This window comes from Hipposideros armiger, unplaced genomic scaffold (assembly GCF_001890085.2).
Source record: "Hipposideros armiger isolate ML-2016 unplaced genomic scaffold, ASM189008v1 scaffold_48, whole genome shotgun sequence".
Classification (NCBI taxonomy): Eukaryota; Metazoa; Chordata; class Mammalia; order Chiroptera; family Hipposideridae; genus Hipposideros; species Hipposideros armiger.
Genome location: NW_017731398.1, coordinates 891840 through 909764, shown reverse-complemented (window position 1 = coordinate 909764; position 17925 = coordinate 891840).

The following is a 17925-nucleotide window of genomic DNA, read 5'->3' as shown; positions in this document are numbered from 1 at the left end:
CTCTCTCTCTCTCTCTCTCTCTCTCTCACACACACACACACCCTCAGATGATTCTTCTGAATAGCCAGAGTTGAGAACCACTGCATTTTAAACTGTATGAGTCATTGCTATTTTAGTGTAAATAAGATTTTCAGGAAGACAGTATGAGGATCTTTAGGCCCCAGCCCAGGCAGCTGAATCTTAGGAAGAGCTGAAGAGGGAATCCAGTCCCTCTCAGCCGGAAGAACCACTGAGCTTGTCTCCCGAGCCCCTCCTGCCAGAGGTTCCTGTCCTGTGAGATAGATGCCCATTCTAGCTGGCACTGGACCCAAGCAGCTGAGGACCCAGCCCAGCCTTGACAAGTATCTGGGCCGGGCCTGGCCACGGCGCTGTTCCCTGCAGCCTTGGGGGTTCCTGAGCCCTGTCTGACTCCATTACCCTCTTCTCTCACTCTCACCTGTTGTGTGGAGCCCTGACTGCTGCCCCTCTCCATTTGCACCCTCGCTGCAGCTACACTGGCCTGAGCTCCCTTTTCCCTCACCACCCGGCCTTTGCACATGCTTCTCCCGCCACCAGAATCCCTTTCTTTCCTACCCTCCTTTCCTCACCCCCAGATCCCTTTTCGTCACCCTCTGGAAGTCTCCCCTGACATACCTCCCATCGCCGAAGGTCAGGCCCTGCCACTGGCTAGGAGCCCCCCATGGGCCAGCCTGGCTGTGCTCATCCCTGTGGCCCTAAACCCCATGAGGGCTTAGTGTTGGGGAGGCAGGAAGGCACATGGGTGAGACCGGGCCGTGGCCTCTTACCAGCGGGGCCATCTCAGCCGGGTCTATTGTCCTCGCTCACTGTTTCCTCCTCTGAAAAATAGGGACATGGTAAAGTCTTCTTCATGGGGTCCTTGCAAGGAATAAAGAATACAATTGTATTTTCATGTTAAGGTTTGTTAAAAGAATGACAGTGAGATATAAGGAGTAGGGGGAAAATGAATGGGGGAAATCATCAAGTCAGGGAAGAAAAGTGATAAAAAGTTTAATTGGGAAAAAAAGTCTAACTTTCCTGGGAGGACAGAGGTTCCCTCTGGATTCAGCGGAGGGTCTGTGTGCGCCCCACTCCTTGTAGAGCCTCGGGGAACGTTGCCCCACAGTGTCCACCAGAAGCTCCCCCTACATCATACTCCATTCACATAGCGAGCTCACTGAACAAACAGCTTCAGGGAAAATCCCCAGCACCAGGGGGAGACCTGAGGTCACCCCCACCCCCAGCAGTGCTGGGTGAATCTCAGAGCAGGCAGGGGTGAGTTCCAGGGTTGTCACCGCTGGCTGTCGCCTGATGTGCCTCCTCCTCCCTTGGGAAATAGTGGTGTGAACTCTTTCCCTCGGGTTTGTCGTCTGCTGTGGGGGTGGCCTGGGGATCCACAGTTCGGTGCCCTCCCAACACATACATGGAGCAGGTGACTGAGCCACCGCTCCTCCCTGCTTCTCCCAGGGCACCTCCCCCACCTGGCCCTGCCTCTGCTGCACCCCACTACTTCCCACCGGGCAAAGCTGAAAGTCACAGCTTTATAGTCACCTTTATTGGACACTGTTTCTCTGTACCAGGTGTTCCTTTCACCTGTGAGGGGGTCATTTGTCCTCTTTTACAGATGAGGAAACAGACCAAGAACAGTGAATGGCTCACTCAAGTCCACACAGGGATTGGCAGGCCCACCTGGCACTGTGCCCCAGCCCCAGTGCCAGGCCAGGAATGGAGACGTACAAACAGGGTCACTGAGTGAGGATGAAGGGGCGGAGGATCTCAGGGACAAGCGCCTCCCCCACCCAGGCATTTGTAGCAGCCTCAGGGCGCAGGATGGGCAAAGTGCCCACATCGGGGCACAGGAGCTGCCCCCTCCCATAGGAACACACTGGGCCTTAAACCCCTCCCCCCACTAGTCTTTTGCTGAGACAAGCAGTGTGATTACTACCCTTGTCCTGCATCCCTTTGCCTGCCAGTGCATGTAGGATAAATTCCCCCAGGGCTGGGCTCTGATAGGCCCCACAGACAGGACACTGGACCTTATGCTAGGAGGGCCTCTCACCCAGGACTGACCCAAGCCCGCAGCAGGGCCAGCCAGTCCCCAAGAGTCAACTCCCCAGAAAGAATGCCAGGCACCACCAACGGGGCTTTCTTCTTTCCAGAACTTTGGTTGGCTGGTTGGGTTTCTTTGGCCAGAAGGCAGTCCTGGGTGCAGAAGGTACAAACCTGGTCTGGGCAGATTGTTACGCACATCAAAGGAGGAAGCAGAACTTGGGGAGCAAAGGGCTTCTTGGTGGGCTCCCTGCCGGGGAAGAAGCTGACCGAGGAGTGCACACACCCACACCCCACTTCCTGCAGGAGGCCTTGAGGGGTTCAGGGAAGGGCTCACTGATGGCGCAGTTCCAGGAAGATGGGTCCAGTTACTGTTCCACCTGTGTTCCTGGAAGTCCCTCCAGAGAACCTGTGTGAGCTCAGAGCCCAGTCTGAACGCACTGCAGTGGGATGCCCCCACAGTGTCCCCCAGTGATGCAGGGCTATCCTCTGGGGCCTCCTCTGTGCCCACAGCACCTTGGGCGCCCAGCCCAGCCCTGACCCTTCCACATGGTAGTGTCTCCTTAACCATGAGCTCCATGACAGCAAAGTGGGTTGAAGTCTCCACAACCACCCCGCCCCCCTCGGCACTCAGCACAGAGCCTGGCACATCGTAGCTGTCCAGTGCTATGCACCATGAACACCCAACACACCACACTGGCAGTGAGCTGGGGACAGAGCAGTATCTGCCTGGCTGAAGAGCCCCCAAAGCAGGGCCTATCCTTGGGGATGACAAGAAAGGGGGCTCCACCATTAGCACTCCAGCCAGAGCTGCGAGCAAAAAATTGATAAGAGGGAGGAAAAGAGAAATGGAGAGAGTCCCCCCACCCCACCTCCCAAGCTTTAGGCTAACCCGGGCCTGCAGGCCACTCTGGCTGAGGCTGGAGGAACCCCAGCCAGTTTCCCTCAAGCACTGGATGTATTAATTACATAGAATTCCTAGACAGGAGAGCCCAGGTTTTTGCCTCCTGTTCAGGAGATTTTAGCTGATTGATTTAAGGGCTCTTGTACCTAGGATAGACAATTCTAATAAGCATTTGTGGAATCTCCCTGGTTTTAGACACAAGGCTTCATGTGTCCCCAGTCACCTCTGCTCTTGGCGAGTGTTGTCTGTGTTTGTGCCCAGAGTGAGCTCATTAAATGAAGGGGCACATACCCAGTGTGTGCTCCCTGACTGGCGAGGAATGGCGGCTTCCGTGGCAGTGTGAGAGATTTGCCAGATTCCAGTGCAGAAATACATTAAGCTCCCTGCAAACACCAAGCAAGGTAACACCGAGTCACACAACCCGTAGTTGTGCGTGCACATCAACGCCTGGTAGTTGATCACCAGCATGATTTAATTTCACTCCAGCTATCCCCACACTTCATGAGTGGGGGCTGAACATCAGCCTGTTTCCACAGCTCCGGGTGGTCTGCCCTGATAAGGATGCGGGTCAGGCCACCCATGGCTCAGTGGCAGTGCTGAGGCAGGCTTCCGGGCCTTTGCACACGTGTGCTTCTGCCTGGGGACCCTCTCACTGTCGTCCTTTAAAAAGAGGTAAAATCATGACTGTCATACGTATATAACAATGAACACGTGTTAAAGAGTTGATGATACTCCTAAATCAGTGAGGGAACCAGGCAGGTATTATCACCAGTTCCAAAGAGAATGTGAAGAACAGACACATTTATTGATCAAGAATATTGAATGTGCCAACAGAGGCAAAACCGGGGAGGGGGAAGTCAATTGGTGTTCCACAGGAGAGCTCAGAATCTGCAGTCAATAGACAAGAATGATTTCACATAACTCACAGTTACCTACCATCTGCAGCGTTTGTCAAATGGCCTTCAGAGAATGTAATCAGATAATCCAAGGAGTGTCCTGCGGAATCGAAGTAATGCATAGCTTTTCCGCAGATGTATGAATATTGTTGTGGCACCCTGACTACCAGAGTCCTTTATCTGGCCATCTTAGCCCACATCTCTTCCAGGAGCCCTTCCTGGCGCTGGACTTGGCTAGAGCCATCCACTGGGCTCCCCATCCCTTAAACACCTGATCACCACCATCAGACTTATAAGATTCTCAGAACAGCAGGTGTTTCTTCTCCACCTCTCATTGTGCCTTTGAGAACTCAAGAGATGTTTGTTGAATGAATGAATGCATGAATGAGAGAACTGAGGAACTATACAGGGTCCTAAACCCAGAGTGGTCCATGGGTGCTTCCATGGACAGTAACAGACCTGTGAGTCAGCAGCTGGAAGTCAGTAGTGCTTTGTGACTATGTGTAGGTTTCACGCTTGGACTTAATAAGGGCTCCTTAACAATAAGGCTTCAAGAGCCAACAAGTTTGGAAATGCTGGGTTACACACAAACAGGTTGTTTGCTTTTTTTTTTTTTCTTTTAACCACAGTACTTCTGAGAGCCCTTATTATATCAGAGTGCCCTGTGAATCTTTCAGAAAGAGAATGCAATGTTCCAGTGTTTTCCATGCTTATCTGATGGTGAAACATTTTTTTTTTTCTTGAATGGAGCGAAGATGAAGATTCTGGAGAATTCACACTGAGAAATAGCAGTATAATCCAAGCTGCCTGATTTGCTTAATAACGCATATATTATTATAGCCTGGGTCAGAATTCTGGCTCCAGCATTAATGTTCCTGTGGCCTTGGACAAGTTCCTTAGTGTCTCCACAACTCGATTTCTTCGTCTATAAAATGGAACTAGAGAGAGAGCTTGCCTCAAAATTGCTGGGAGGATTCCGTGAGTTACCCTGAGGAGAACACTTCATTAGCATAGAGCCTGGTACAGTGTGTACTCAATAAATGTTAAGTGTGTCATTATTATTTATGAAAACATGAGGTACCATTTATTGACTGCAAGTCTTTGCATCGTCTTGCTTGAGGAGGAAGACGAGGCAGAGGAGGATAGGACACTTAGGAGGTAAAGTCCGTGGCCCCAGGCCTCACACCCAAGGTCAGGCTTTTGGACCAGACACAAGGCCTAAGAACAAGCTAGCTGAGAGCTTGACAGAAAGTAGGTGCTTGATAAAGGCTGTTTTTTTCCATCCCACCATCTCCTTCCCTTCCAGCCAAGAGCCATGCTGGGAACCAGCCTGAAGGTCACCTCCGGCCAGCGTTAAGGTGGGATGGACAGTGCTTCAGGCCAGGGGCTCCCAGGTGCACGGGCCTGGCTTCTTCCTCCACCCTAGCTGAAATCCTCCCCTCTCTTCTGTCCCTCATCTTCCTCACATCTCACCCCTCTGCATATTCCTCCAGTCATTTGGGGATTTGAGAACCCAGGGGTCCCTCCCTTCTCTTCAGGCATCTTGGTGACAGGGTTCCCCTCTCAGCACACAGAAGGGGCTTCAAATCGTTGAATAAATGAAGGAAGCCAGTGCCCTGGGGCTTGAGTGGGCCTGCCAGGCCACCTGAGGCTGTCCACAGGATAACCACAGGCCCACAGAGAGCCCCACCCAGGCCCGACCAAAAATGCTGCCCCAGCTGAAGGCTTGCTCAGAGAAATGACTCAGCTCCAGTGCTCAGATGCAATTTTCATGTTTCATGAACTGAAAGTGTTTTTGTTACAGCTGAGATGATGAGCCAGCAGCAGACTGTAAACAGGGCGGTGATCTGGTCCATAATGCTGGATCTGAGCCCCGGCCCACAGGAGGGCTGCTGAGGCGGCAGGGCCTCCTTCAGCCCTGCAAATAGCACAGACCCCACCAAAGTGACACAAAGACTCACCCGGGCCACTTCCTTCACTGAGGAGGGAGGCGAGTGACAGCCAGACCTATAGCCTCAGGGCCCTGATTCTGTCCTCCCCGAATGCCTCTGGCCCTCTGTGAGACTATAAGCCTTCCATGAGCCAGTATCCTGGGACTAAGAATCTGGGGGCCCAGCACTGAGCCAGGAGGATAGGATGGGGGTGAACCACCACATAGCAGGGAAGATGCCCCTCCCCCCAACAATAACAGTCATGCTTAGGGACCATGGCACAGATGCTCTGAAATAGCTAATAGTGTGAAACAAGGAGTGTGGTGCTTAATCCCTCCCTGAGCACTCAGAAGTAAGGGCTGCAGGAGGTGAGCCAGTACTGCCTGCTCACTCACCTCCACCTGCCCCCCAATCTTCATTTATTCATTCTGTCATTTATCGGGCACTTTCTAAGGGCCCACCTGTCAGCTAGCTTTACCCCAGGCTTTCCCATCTCTGCAAATGGCAGCACCATCCTCCCAGCTACTTTGACCAAAAACCAAGACATCATCTTTGATCCCAGTTTTTGTGATCCATCAGCAAATCCTGTCCACTTTATCTCCACTACACATCCAATATCAGCCCACTTCTCAGCCACCACCAAGGCCAAGCTGCTCACCTTTCGCTTGGACACTGCAGCAGCCACCAACTGGACTCTTAACCCTTCAACCTTGGCTTCCAAAATCCATCTCCAATGCATCAGAGCGACCTTGTCACAGCATCATTCTGACTATACATTTCCTGTCTTCAAATCTTCCATTGGGTCCTACCAAATATTAAAACTTTTTAAAAAATTAAGCATACCTGCTTTGGCATCACACTATAAAGAGATGAGACGAACAGAAGAAGGGCCCAGAGGCAAAACTGCATAAATGAGAACTTGCTATATGACAGACAGGCGTCCCCAACCAGTGGGGAAAAGACAGATTCGTATAAACAATGTTGAAACAAGTGGTGATCCATATGGAAAAATTAAAATTAGATCCCCACCTGCCTCCACACATACAACTCCAGGTGGATTCAGGGCTTACATGTGAATAACAAAATTTTAACACATTTAGAAGAAAATCTAGGCGAATATTTATTTCTATGGCTGCAGGGTAAGGAAAGAATTTTCTTTCTTTTTTTTTTGTTAATTACAAGATGCATAAGAAAAATGCACGTCATGAGTGTGCAACTCAATAAAATTTCACAAAGTGAACCCAGCTATTGTACCCTGTATGTATGTGCCTAGGCGAAGAAATGGGGCACAAGCAGAAACCAGGGAAGTACCTTGTGCCTCTTGATGGGAAAGAATAGCTTAGGTACAAAAAGGATCAGCCTTAAAGGAAAAGATTAATGAGCCTGACACATTCAAATCTTCAGTTCAACAAAGACATCGTAAACAAGATTAAAAGATGTGCCACAATCTAGAAGGAGATATTTGCAATACATACAAGTAGCAGGAGATCAGCTTCCAGAATATGTAAAGAATTTACGGAAATCAAGAAGAACCCCACAACCAACCCAACAGAAAATTTAGCATTAAGTTGTGAGCAAAACACCTCATGGAAGAAGAAACCCGGATGGCCAATAATCATCTGAGAAAAGAGGCTCTACCTTGCTGATATCAGAGAAATGGAAATCAACACAATGCGCTATGCCTCACCCACCAGGTTGACAGAATTTTAAAAAAAGAATGACTTGCTGTGTTGGTGCCCAAGATGAGATGATAACTGAGCCTCGCCTACAATTCTGTTTCCTTTCTATGGTCCACGCCCTCCTCCGTGCGCGATGGCCCCTCCTCGCAGAGGCCTGGACTGGTGCAGAAGCGTCCTCTTTGCCTGCTCTGGTTCTTGTTCTCCCCTCTGCACATGGCCTGAGAAGCTTTCTTAGCCTCGTACCGTGGTTACACCGCCCGGCTATTCAAAAGCATCCAGCAGCTCCGCAGGGCTCCCAACTCTTAAGTCCAAACTCGTAGTGGTCTCCTATGAGTTACTTAAGGGAGTAAAACAACTGCTAGTAGGTTCACAGGTTCTGTGGGCCAAGAATTTGGACAGGGCCAAGAGGGAACAACTTGTGCCTGCTCTGTAACATCTGGGGCTTTTGCTGGAAGACTTGAAAGCTGGGGGTGGAATCCTGAAGGTTCCTTCCCTCATGGGGAGTGATTGGTCAGCAGAACTCTTAGCTGGGTGATGGCTGGAACTTCTACACTTGGCCCCGCCATGTGTCCTGGGCTTCCTCACAACATGGTAGATGGGTTTAAAGAAAGAGGAGAGCAGAGAGAGGAGCCTTATCACCTTTTATGACCTAGCAGTAGAGTCCACACATTTAATTCATCAAGGCAGCCATTAAGGCCTACTCAATTTCAAAGGGAGGGGAAATGGACCCCACCTCCTGTGGGGGAACAGTAAGGTTGGGGAAGCTCACGTGGCCGTTTTCAGACAGTACCCATAGGAACATAGTAATATTTTGAGCTGGAATGAGCCGGGGCAGGATCACAGCATGCCGTGAACAGTAGCCTCTCAGGCCATGTGCAGAGTGGAGAACAAGACAGGGAGGCCAGCGATGGGGCTATTGCACCAGTCCAGGCGTTTGTGAAATGGGGTTATTTGGCCCGAGGTGGGGGAGGGGGACAATAGAAGGCCCAGAATTGCGGGCAAGGCCATTATCTCAGCTTAGTCATCAGCGTGGCAAGTCATTTTCCTTCTTGGAACTTTCCTTTATCACTTGTAAATGAGACAAAAAGTAAACGGAGGAGGTTTCTTACTCATTTTGTGTTCCCTTGGAGAGTCTGATGAAAGGAACGAACCTTCTCCTTGGGGGAATAAAGATGCACTCAGGCACATACATGGAAAACTGGCCTGAAAGTTCCAGAGTCAGCCTAGCTCTTTAGGTAAGGATGGGGCCTCTGGCCCCAAATGTCTGGGTTTGAATCCTGCCTCCACTCCTTACTAGGGAAGAGACCTTGGGTAATTGACTTGACCTCTGTGTGTCTCTGTTTCCCCACCTGTAGCAGTTAGGAATGCACTTGGCTGCAGGTAACGAAGGACCCCAACATTCAGTGACTACAGCGAAATGGAAGCTCTGTTTCTCTCTCCTGGAAAAGCCCAGATATGTGTGGTTGGTGGTGTTGGCTCAGGAGCTCAGACAGAGGATCTTTGACTCTTCTCTTAGAAAATCCTTTAGCCCTGAAGACCCTGCCTTAATCTCATTGCTCGGAGTGGAGACATGTAGCCAACCCGCCATGAGCGCAGGTGAGGAGTGGGGCCTGAGCAAAGTGGTTCTCGGTCAGGCCAGCATTGGGCTCTGCAGGATGCTTGCAGACATGTGGGGACAGTTCAGGTTGTCACCGTGATTGAGCACTTAGCGGGAGGGGGTTGCTACCATGCATGGGGCAGTCTCACATGAAGAGTTTTCTCCCAAAATGCCAACAGCACCCCCATTGAAAACCTCAGGAGCCCTTCTAGTCTCTGTAGCAGAGGCAATGAAGAAGGAAGGGCAGGGAATGAGGATGAGAGTTGACTCAGCTTGCCCGTGGCATCTGCCACCACGCCCACCTCTTGGGCTACTGTGAGATTGGGTCAGTGCTTAGGTCAGTGCACAGCAAATGCTGGGATTCCCCAAAGATCAAGAGACTAGAGATGAGGTGCGTGTAGTGCATAGAAGTCTCTGCTTGTGGTCTAGTTTTCCTCGAAGCTTCTTGCTTCTCTTTGAAGCCTGCCTGGCACTCAGGGACCGCCCACTGTGCCCTGCCACATCCCACCACGTCATGCCGCATCTCTCCATCAGTCCCCAAAGGGACCCTGACTCAGTAGCAGACGCAGCAGGGCAGGCGAAAGGAAGTGGGGGAAATGTCATTGTTGCTTGTCACCACGTCCGTTCCTTCGCTTGGCCCAGTTCCCGGCAGGCAGGGAGCCAGCCCCCTGGTGGGTGTAGACCAAAGCCACAACCCTGCCAGTGGGCCAGCAAGGTGGCCGACAAGGCTTCTGCCACCTTCAGGACTCAGGGACCCGAGCGGTCTGGATCTGACCCCCGGCCTGAGGGAACTTCTGGGCTACTCCTCAGAGAGAGAGCACCTCATCCCTCTTGCCCTTCCTCAAATTCAGGAGAAACCAATTTTTTCACCCTTCAAACTTGGTCCAGGTGTTTCAGTTCTGGGGACTACAGAGCCAGTGCGAGATACACAGTTTCCCACGGGAAGGTGTGGGTCACAGGCTGGGCTGTTGGAGCTGGAAGTCCTCAGGAGATTACAGCTGCCTGCCTTGAGCACCTGCTGTGTGCAGGTGCTGTGCCAAGCATTTTATAGAATTAGTTCATCCCATGCTTATGACATCTCGCACGGGAGGTATCATTATCCACATTTAATGGATGCGGAAACCGAGGCTCTGCAAAGTTAAGCTACAGGCCAGCTTCCTTATTGATGGATCAGGCATCTAAGGCCAAGAGAGAGGAGATGCACTGCCCAGAGTGGGGACCATCGTAAAGCAAGTCTGTCCCTCTGGGCTTGGCCTGGCTGCGCTGTTGGAGGGTACTGGGAGTTTGTTCTGGACACAGGCCAGGGACAGAGGCTCCAGTGGACATGTCGGGCCAGCAGGCATGTCCTGGGCACTGGGCCTCCCCAGCAACTGCCCACGCTGCCCACTGACTCGTGGAGCCCAGAAAGTCCACATTTTATAATGTCTACCCAAGCGTCCTGGACTTTACACGCTACTTGTTGACATGTGGGGCTAGAACTGCTTCTGCTGGGCCTGTGGGCATGGGGACACACACATGCACTCTGTCTCCTGGACCAACCATCCAGTCACAGGCGACGGCTTCTGGGCCAGGAGTGGGAAGACCAGAGCTCCATACCCACCTTCCCCACCAACGCCCTGTGTGACCTTGACCGGGTCTCACTCTCCCTGAGCCTTGGTGCCCTCATCTGAGGAATCCTAACCCTGTGATTCCTGAAAGGCAGGGATGGTGGAGACACATTTCTTTTGCCCCACCCTCAGTGATGGCTCTTCCACCAGCAATAGCCATTACGTCCCACCTACGTGCAGATTCTGATAGATTAGCAGTGACTGTCTGGAACACTGTGGGGAGAAGGATTCCACAGCTGTGTGGTGATGGATTAGCAATGTCTGCCATGACCAGAACCAAGAGGTGATGGTACCTGTGCTGTGTGTTTACCGTAACCCTTGATCCCCCAAGTGTGCTGTCCCAAGTGAACCCTCAAGGAGTTCCCCAAATGCTCCCCAGAGGTAAGGTGCCCTAATAACCTCATTTCTGTGAAGACTTGAGTCCTTGGAGAAATTACGCAGCTCTTGAGAGGGGATTTTGCATTGGTTTATGCTTCTTAGAGCCACTTCCTGTCCCAGATAACTGGTTCCAGCACCTGCTGTGGGGTTTATTGTGAGGCCACAACTGCTACCTTGAGGCCTCCAATTCTGAGGATTTCTGTCATGGAGAACAGTGCTCTCCGGCTGCCTACTTTCCTGGCAGTGCCCCTGCTTCTAAATGCCCCATTACCAAAACTCATACCCCCTCATGACCCATTCTCAGCCGACATGCAAATTTAGACCTGGTTTATGTGGCTGAGGTGGCAGCTGCCCGGCTCTCCCAGGAATGCATTCTAAAAGCAGAAACTGAAGTCTCTCTAATGATGGAATTCCAGACATTGCGGCAGGTTGATGAGGACACATCCGAGGATGTGGGGGCAGCCTGACGTTCCTCAAATCAGCCAGGTTGCTGAATATCCAGATCACTTTGACCGCACCTGTCACTGTTTGCTGAGCCCTGAGCAGGTCTGCTGTGTTTCCTCCTGGAACAGACTTGTTTGGCCCTGATAGGTGATTCTACTCCACCCTGCTTCCCAAGCCTTCTGGGTCGTAGGGCTCCCCACCCAGTGCTGAGGCCCATCGGGAAAGCCCTGTGCTGGTTGTTGGCTCTAAATCATAGAGAATGACTTGGGGCCATGGGGAGTATTTTGCAGGATCCCAGCATTTTCCTGAGAGAATGAACCCTCACCTCTACCCAGTGCACCTGTCCTTTCCACACCCCTCACCAAATGGATGCTGAGCTTACACTTAAATGCCCCCAGAGACAGGGAGCTCAGCTGGAAGGGCTGGGAATTCTAGGCATCTTTTACTTCTTTGTGTTTTTATGCAGATTCAAGTTTTCTACAATTAAGTCATTCATTCAGTAAATATATATGGAGCACCTACTATGTGCCAGGCACTGTTGTAGCCATTGGGACTGCAGCAGTGAGCAAAGCAGACAAAAACATCTGCCCGCATAGAGCTGACATGTTAGTGGGGAAAGGAAGACAACAAACCAATAAGGAGCATATAGAGTATGTCCAATGGTGAAAAGTGTTATGAGGAAAAATGAAACAGGGAGGGGGGATGGGGAGTAGCATGCTGTAGGCAGTGAAGGCGACATTCCAGCTAAACCCTGAAAGAGAAGAGCAGGCTAAGGCATGTGAGTGTTGTCGAAGAGAGGTCCAGATAGAGGGAACGGCCAGTGCAAAGGCCCTGAGGTATGAGTGCCATCGGAGAGACAGAAAACAGCGAGGAGGCCAGTGCACTGGAGCCAGATCAGCCAGGTGGGGATGGTGGGGGGTGAGATGGGGATGGGGCCGATGGTGCTTACACACGTATGGCTTTGTAATGCAGGAAGCCATGTCTTTTGAGTAGGAAAGGGTTAAATTTGAAGTACAAGCTCAAACCCAGAAAAAAAAAGAATGTCCAAATATGGTCAGGATGAGCCAAGTGAAGACCACACCAGGAATTGCATGATAGGGCCAGCCTTTCTGGAGCTGTAACGGTGCCTGGCATATCACCTGCTGCCAAAGGGACAGGGTAACTTAGTTTTTATAATCAGCTGTATTGATCTGGGACAACAGTAACCAAATTACTATGTGGGGTAAGAGGCTTAACGGAAAGGGCTGGGCTTCCTGGGGCCTAGTTGGGGTGAGGGGAGGGTGTTCATGTTTTCAGTCCTGGGTCTGAGGAAGGGTGCCCTCCCCTGCTCCCTTGGGCCTCTGAGCACCTCCTAGGACCCTTGGGAGGAGTCCCCAGGCACTTGTTATGTAAACCTCAGCGTGATCAGCCCCAGCAACCTGGCCTTCCCTGGGGGCCTGATCCCTGAGACCAAACCCCAACCTGAGGTGGCTGGCCTTCAGGAGGGGTATAGCCAGCTCCCAGAGGACTCTACTGAGTCCCCGTCTTCCTCACAAAACTGTTAATATGCCCCTTGCCCAGGAAGCACATGAAGCTCAGATGTGCCCCGGGACATGGTAGCTAAGCTTGGGCCAAGGCCTCCAGCTCCAGGCCTGCCTGACCGCTGTCTCTTCTGGACTCTGGGGTACAGGCTGAGGTTAACAGAGAATGAGGACAGGCCTGGGACGGGGGATGAACCTACAGGCAGTAATAGGAGAGAGAGAGGGGGAGATGATGTGAGGCAGGACAGGAGTAGAGGGAGGTGAAAGGCCACAGGGAGGCAATGGCCACAGCATCTGTACTTTCATGTTAAGTATTGCCCAGCGCAGTCGGCCAGGGTCCATAAAGGAACATTCAGAACTCTCAGTCCTTTGCTGCAGGCTGACAAAGTGTCATTGTTACAGTCACGGACGTAGATCATTATCTTCTAAATGGTATTTTTGGCGTGTGCATGTTTATTTGCTGTGATATTAGGAGAGAGGAGACAAGATCTCATGGCCAGGCTTGCCAGCCACACTTTCACCCAGGACTCGGAGAGGGTTCCAAGGCAGTCCAGGCCCTAACAGTGACTGTGACCTCCACACTCCCCTCCGCCCTCTGCCCCAAGACCCCAAATATCCTGCCTAGCCCAGCCTAGCAGGGCACAGCCATGGTGAGCAATTATGGCCAGGAACTGATGGCAAAGAGTACAGTAAGGTCCTTGCCCCAGCCACCAGCCCTTACAGTGGTCACGGGAGTGAGCCTGACACGGGTTCAATTCTGACGATCCCACTCACTATACATGTGACCTTGAGCAAGTTATTTAATCCTGCCAAGACTAAATGTTCTCATCTGTGAAATGGGAAGTGCTTACTTTAAGGGTTGTTTGGAGGATTACCTAAGACCCTGCATGTAAAGACCTTAGCTTGGTGGCGACGCGTAAGTGCTCAGTAAATGTCAGCCATTACGATTATTTTCATCTTCATTACTGCCGGCATGACCACCTTACAATCTACTGTTGACACAGGACTTCACTGCCCGAGTGTGCATTTGTGTTTATGATTGTGTTGGCACCAAGCAGTCCTTTTTAATTGCTGCTGGCTAACAAGAAAAGGACAGAGGCGGATTTAATGCGCAAATGATGCGTTGAAGCCAAGAGGAGGCCAAATGATGTAACAGCCCACTGTGCAAACAGAAGTATTGCAGTCATTCAAATAGAGAAAAGTAGTGGGAGAACTGAGTCACCCCCGCAGCACATGGCAGCGTCCACAGGCCTGTCAAACTCAGAAGGGGACCTGCCCTCACTGGTCAGTCCCATATTGCCACAAGCGGCAATTTGGTTTCAGCCAAACATCATCCTTCCCATTGAATTGTTTAAATGAATTGTGTTGGGTTTGTAGTTTTGTTTACATTATGTAAATTCCTCTAGAATGTATTGCTAAGTAAAAAAAAAGTTAATATACTACCTTTTGATCAAAAAGGGAAGTACTGTAAGAATAGAGAGGTAAACATGTATATATATATATTTTTTTCTTTTTCTTTTTTTGCAGAAAGAAACACTGGAAAAATAAATCAGACCTAATAAAAATTGGTACTCAGGTGTGGAAGGGGACTTCTTAGAAGGGACAAAGGTAGGCGCAAGATCGCTTTATGTGTATTTTTCTATATAGTTTTGACCTTTGAATCATTCTGGGGGAATGGTTGCATGAGAGCTATTAGGAAGAATGTACACCTAATGGAATAGAAATAATTTACCTCGGTCAGCATTGACGAGGCCTCTTTCCCACAGAGGCCATGAACAAGGCCCAGGTTAGGGACCCAGCATCAGCGGTAAAGAGCCCTGTTGCTTCCGAGAACAGCTTCCTAGAAGACTATCTGGAAGGTATTGTCTCTAAACACAAAAAGGTGAGGAGGATCAACTCTGCCAGGACTCTGGGAAGACAATTTAGCGAGCACAGTGATGTGGCTGGCATTGGGAGACAGCACAGCCCCCTGTCCTCATATGGCCAGACTGCCAGGCGCCCCTTAGAAAGCACTGCCCAGTGGTGTGTCTGAAATGGGTTCTAGAGCCTCCAGCCCCCAAGCAGGCATCAGGGTGCAGGGCAGCCGCTGCCAGCGAGGCCTCGCCAGCCTCCATCAGCCTGGTCCTTTTGCCCCAGCCAGCTGCCCATACATTCTGTATGTCACGAGGTAAACAAGTTGGGGAACACTGCCACAGAGGACTGTCTGCTGACCTCTGACCTCAGAGGCAAGAGGTCAGAAGAGCAGACAGTTTGTAAAATGGGTACCAGGCACCTCATGGGCCACCTAGGGACAAGGCCACACCAAAGGCTACCCTGAGCACAGACAGCAATGCAGGAAGGGTGGCAGCTCTCCTGCCTAGGAAAAAAATAGCCCGATAGCACCCAAGGAAGAGCTGCAGTGAGGGCAGAGATTTCATCCATGAGAGCCTGGGTTTAGGTCAGTAGAAGTGTTAGAAAAACCTCCACAGCCAGTCCCCTGGAAGAGCATCCCTGCCTCAGCAGGAAAGAGGGTGTAACTTGATCCCAGTGGCCGGCACTGTGTGAGCCCTTTTCAGGCATCACCTGTTTAGCTGGGTAGCTTGTGCCGCATTTTACAGATATGGAAACTGAGGCCCCAGGAGGTTAAGTCATTTTCCCAGGGGGCATTCAAGCAGTTTCAGAACTCGATTTGAGCCCAGGGCTGGGCTGGTAACGCACACTGGACGACTGTCCACAAGGTTTGTGCAGGGAAAGGGCAGGTCATCGATTCAGTGGCACACACCTTGCAGAAGTATCAGCAAGGACTCCTGGGAGGATGCAGGTGAACAGCCTTGTCCTAGAAAATGTCAAATGTGAATCAGAGCGGAGCCGCCCACATCACAGTGTCTGAGGAGGGGACTGGCCGCTCGATTCAGCCATAGTTCTCCCTCTTCAAGAGGCAGAAAGCTTTCCATTCTCACTCCCCAGGTTCAAACCCTGGATCTTCTTCCTAACTCCCAGCAAGCGCTCTAGACCTCAGTTTTCTAACCTGTAAAATGGGGATAAGTGCCTGCCTAGGTTTGTTATGAGCCATAAATGAGGCCATCAACATCAAGTACTTAGCACAGTACCTGAGACAGAATGAGTGAATGAGTACTCTGAGTCTTAGCTGCAGACTCAGAATACCCCTGGTTGCCAAGTTTTCTGCTAAAGATGCCCATATAGGTATGGTTTAGGAGAAGGCCCTGAGCCCATCCAAGCGGTTGGGCAGTGTGACTCCAGTCCTGGCTGGCCAGCTCTCTGCCTGCAGAGGCTCTGGCTTCCCTGGGTGATGGGTGGCACCCCCTCCTTCCCAGGCCTGCTCAGGAGCCTACAAACCCAATTACTGGCTTATGAAAGTCACTTGATATCCCCAATTCCCCAAGCCGGTCCATCACCCAATGTGTAATATGGGTGGTGGGGGAGGGCCACTGTTGGTGCCTCCTGCATAGGGCTGTTGGGGGGCTCCCACTCATACTCCTCCCCATGGTAGTCAGAGGGGCCTTTAAAAAGGGTAAATTAGTAAAATTCTCCAAAACCTGTCCACTGCTCCAAGAATTCAGTTCCACATCCTGCCTAGCCTGCCACATGAGCTCGCCCTCACCTTCCCCTCTCAGCTCACCTCTCCCCACTCATGTCTGCTCGCCAAACCCAGGCCTGTGTCCTGGTTTCCTCCGCCTGGGACGCACTCTCTTCACACCTCACACCTTCACACCTTTGCCTCTTTCTTGAGCCTCAGCTCAGATATCACCTCCTCTAGAGGCCTTCCCTGGCCACCCCAGGGGCAGTAGCCCTCGCCTTCCTCCAGGAACTATGTACCATATCACCTTCCTTATTATTTTTTTTCAGAATACTTATAACAATCTGAACTTCTCTTAGAAACAGGCCTGTTTATCTGCTGCCTCCCTCTGCAGCACTGGAGGCCCTGCACCCAGCAGGTGCTCAATCAGTGTCTGCGGAATGAACGAATGAAATGCCTGATGCACAGTTAGCCCTCCACAGAGGTTTTTATTGTCACACATAACATCCCCACCACAAGGTCTCTCACTCCCCAGCCTCATTCAGGGGCTCCTGGGAACTTCCATGGAGGTCTCCTTCAGCTAAAAAGCCCTGGAACTGTCAGTGAGAGGCCCCTCACTGTTTGCCACCCACAGCTCTTTCACCTGGCTTCTTTGGCACCCCTCTCTGCCAAACGCACCCCCTTGGGCACGAGCACACACGCACCTTTAATGTGCAGGTGGCACGGGGCAGCCTGCTCCCCAGGTGTGCCTTGCCCTGCTGGGGGATGGCACCCGCCTTCTCCAGGTATTACCTGACTTTTCCCCAGCAATGTTTGTTTTAAGGATTAAAGTTAGTGGAGGAGCCTGTAATTCCCAGAATCATTTGTTCCTTTCCTGGCAGCCAGCACTACAGTTGTTATTTTATTTTCCCAAGCCCCTGATAATACCGTTCCAGACACGTTGGTTTGAAAGTATCATCCAATGGAAAAACTCGGATGCTTCCTTCCCCTACCCGGCAGGCAGTCTCGCTGGCTTCACAGAGGGAGGCCTGGGCCGTACTTTCTCGGCACCCCTTTCCCTCCGCCCTTGGATCAGCCTTGAGGCTTATGATCATTTTGACCTTTTTCTTTGTTTTTTGTTCTGTTTTGCTTTGTTTTAAGTACTACCGTGACCCCACCACCGCCACCTTTACCTGGCACAGTCAAGAAACGGGCTACCTCACGTGAGTAGATTTTGAAAATAATGCCTTTCAAGCACTAAAACTTTATACATTTTAAAAACAGTTTTATTGAGTTATAACTGCCACACTGTAAACTGCGTGCATTTAAAGTGTACAACTTGATCTGTTTTGACGTTTGCACATACCCGTGAAACCCTCGCCACAATCTAGATAATGAACGTATCCATCACTCCCAAAAGGCTCCTC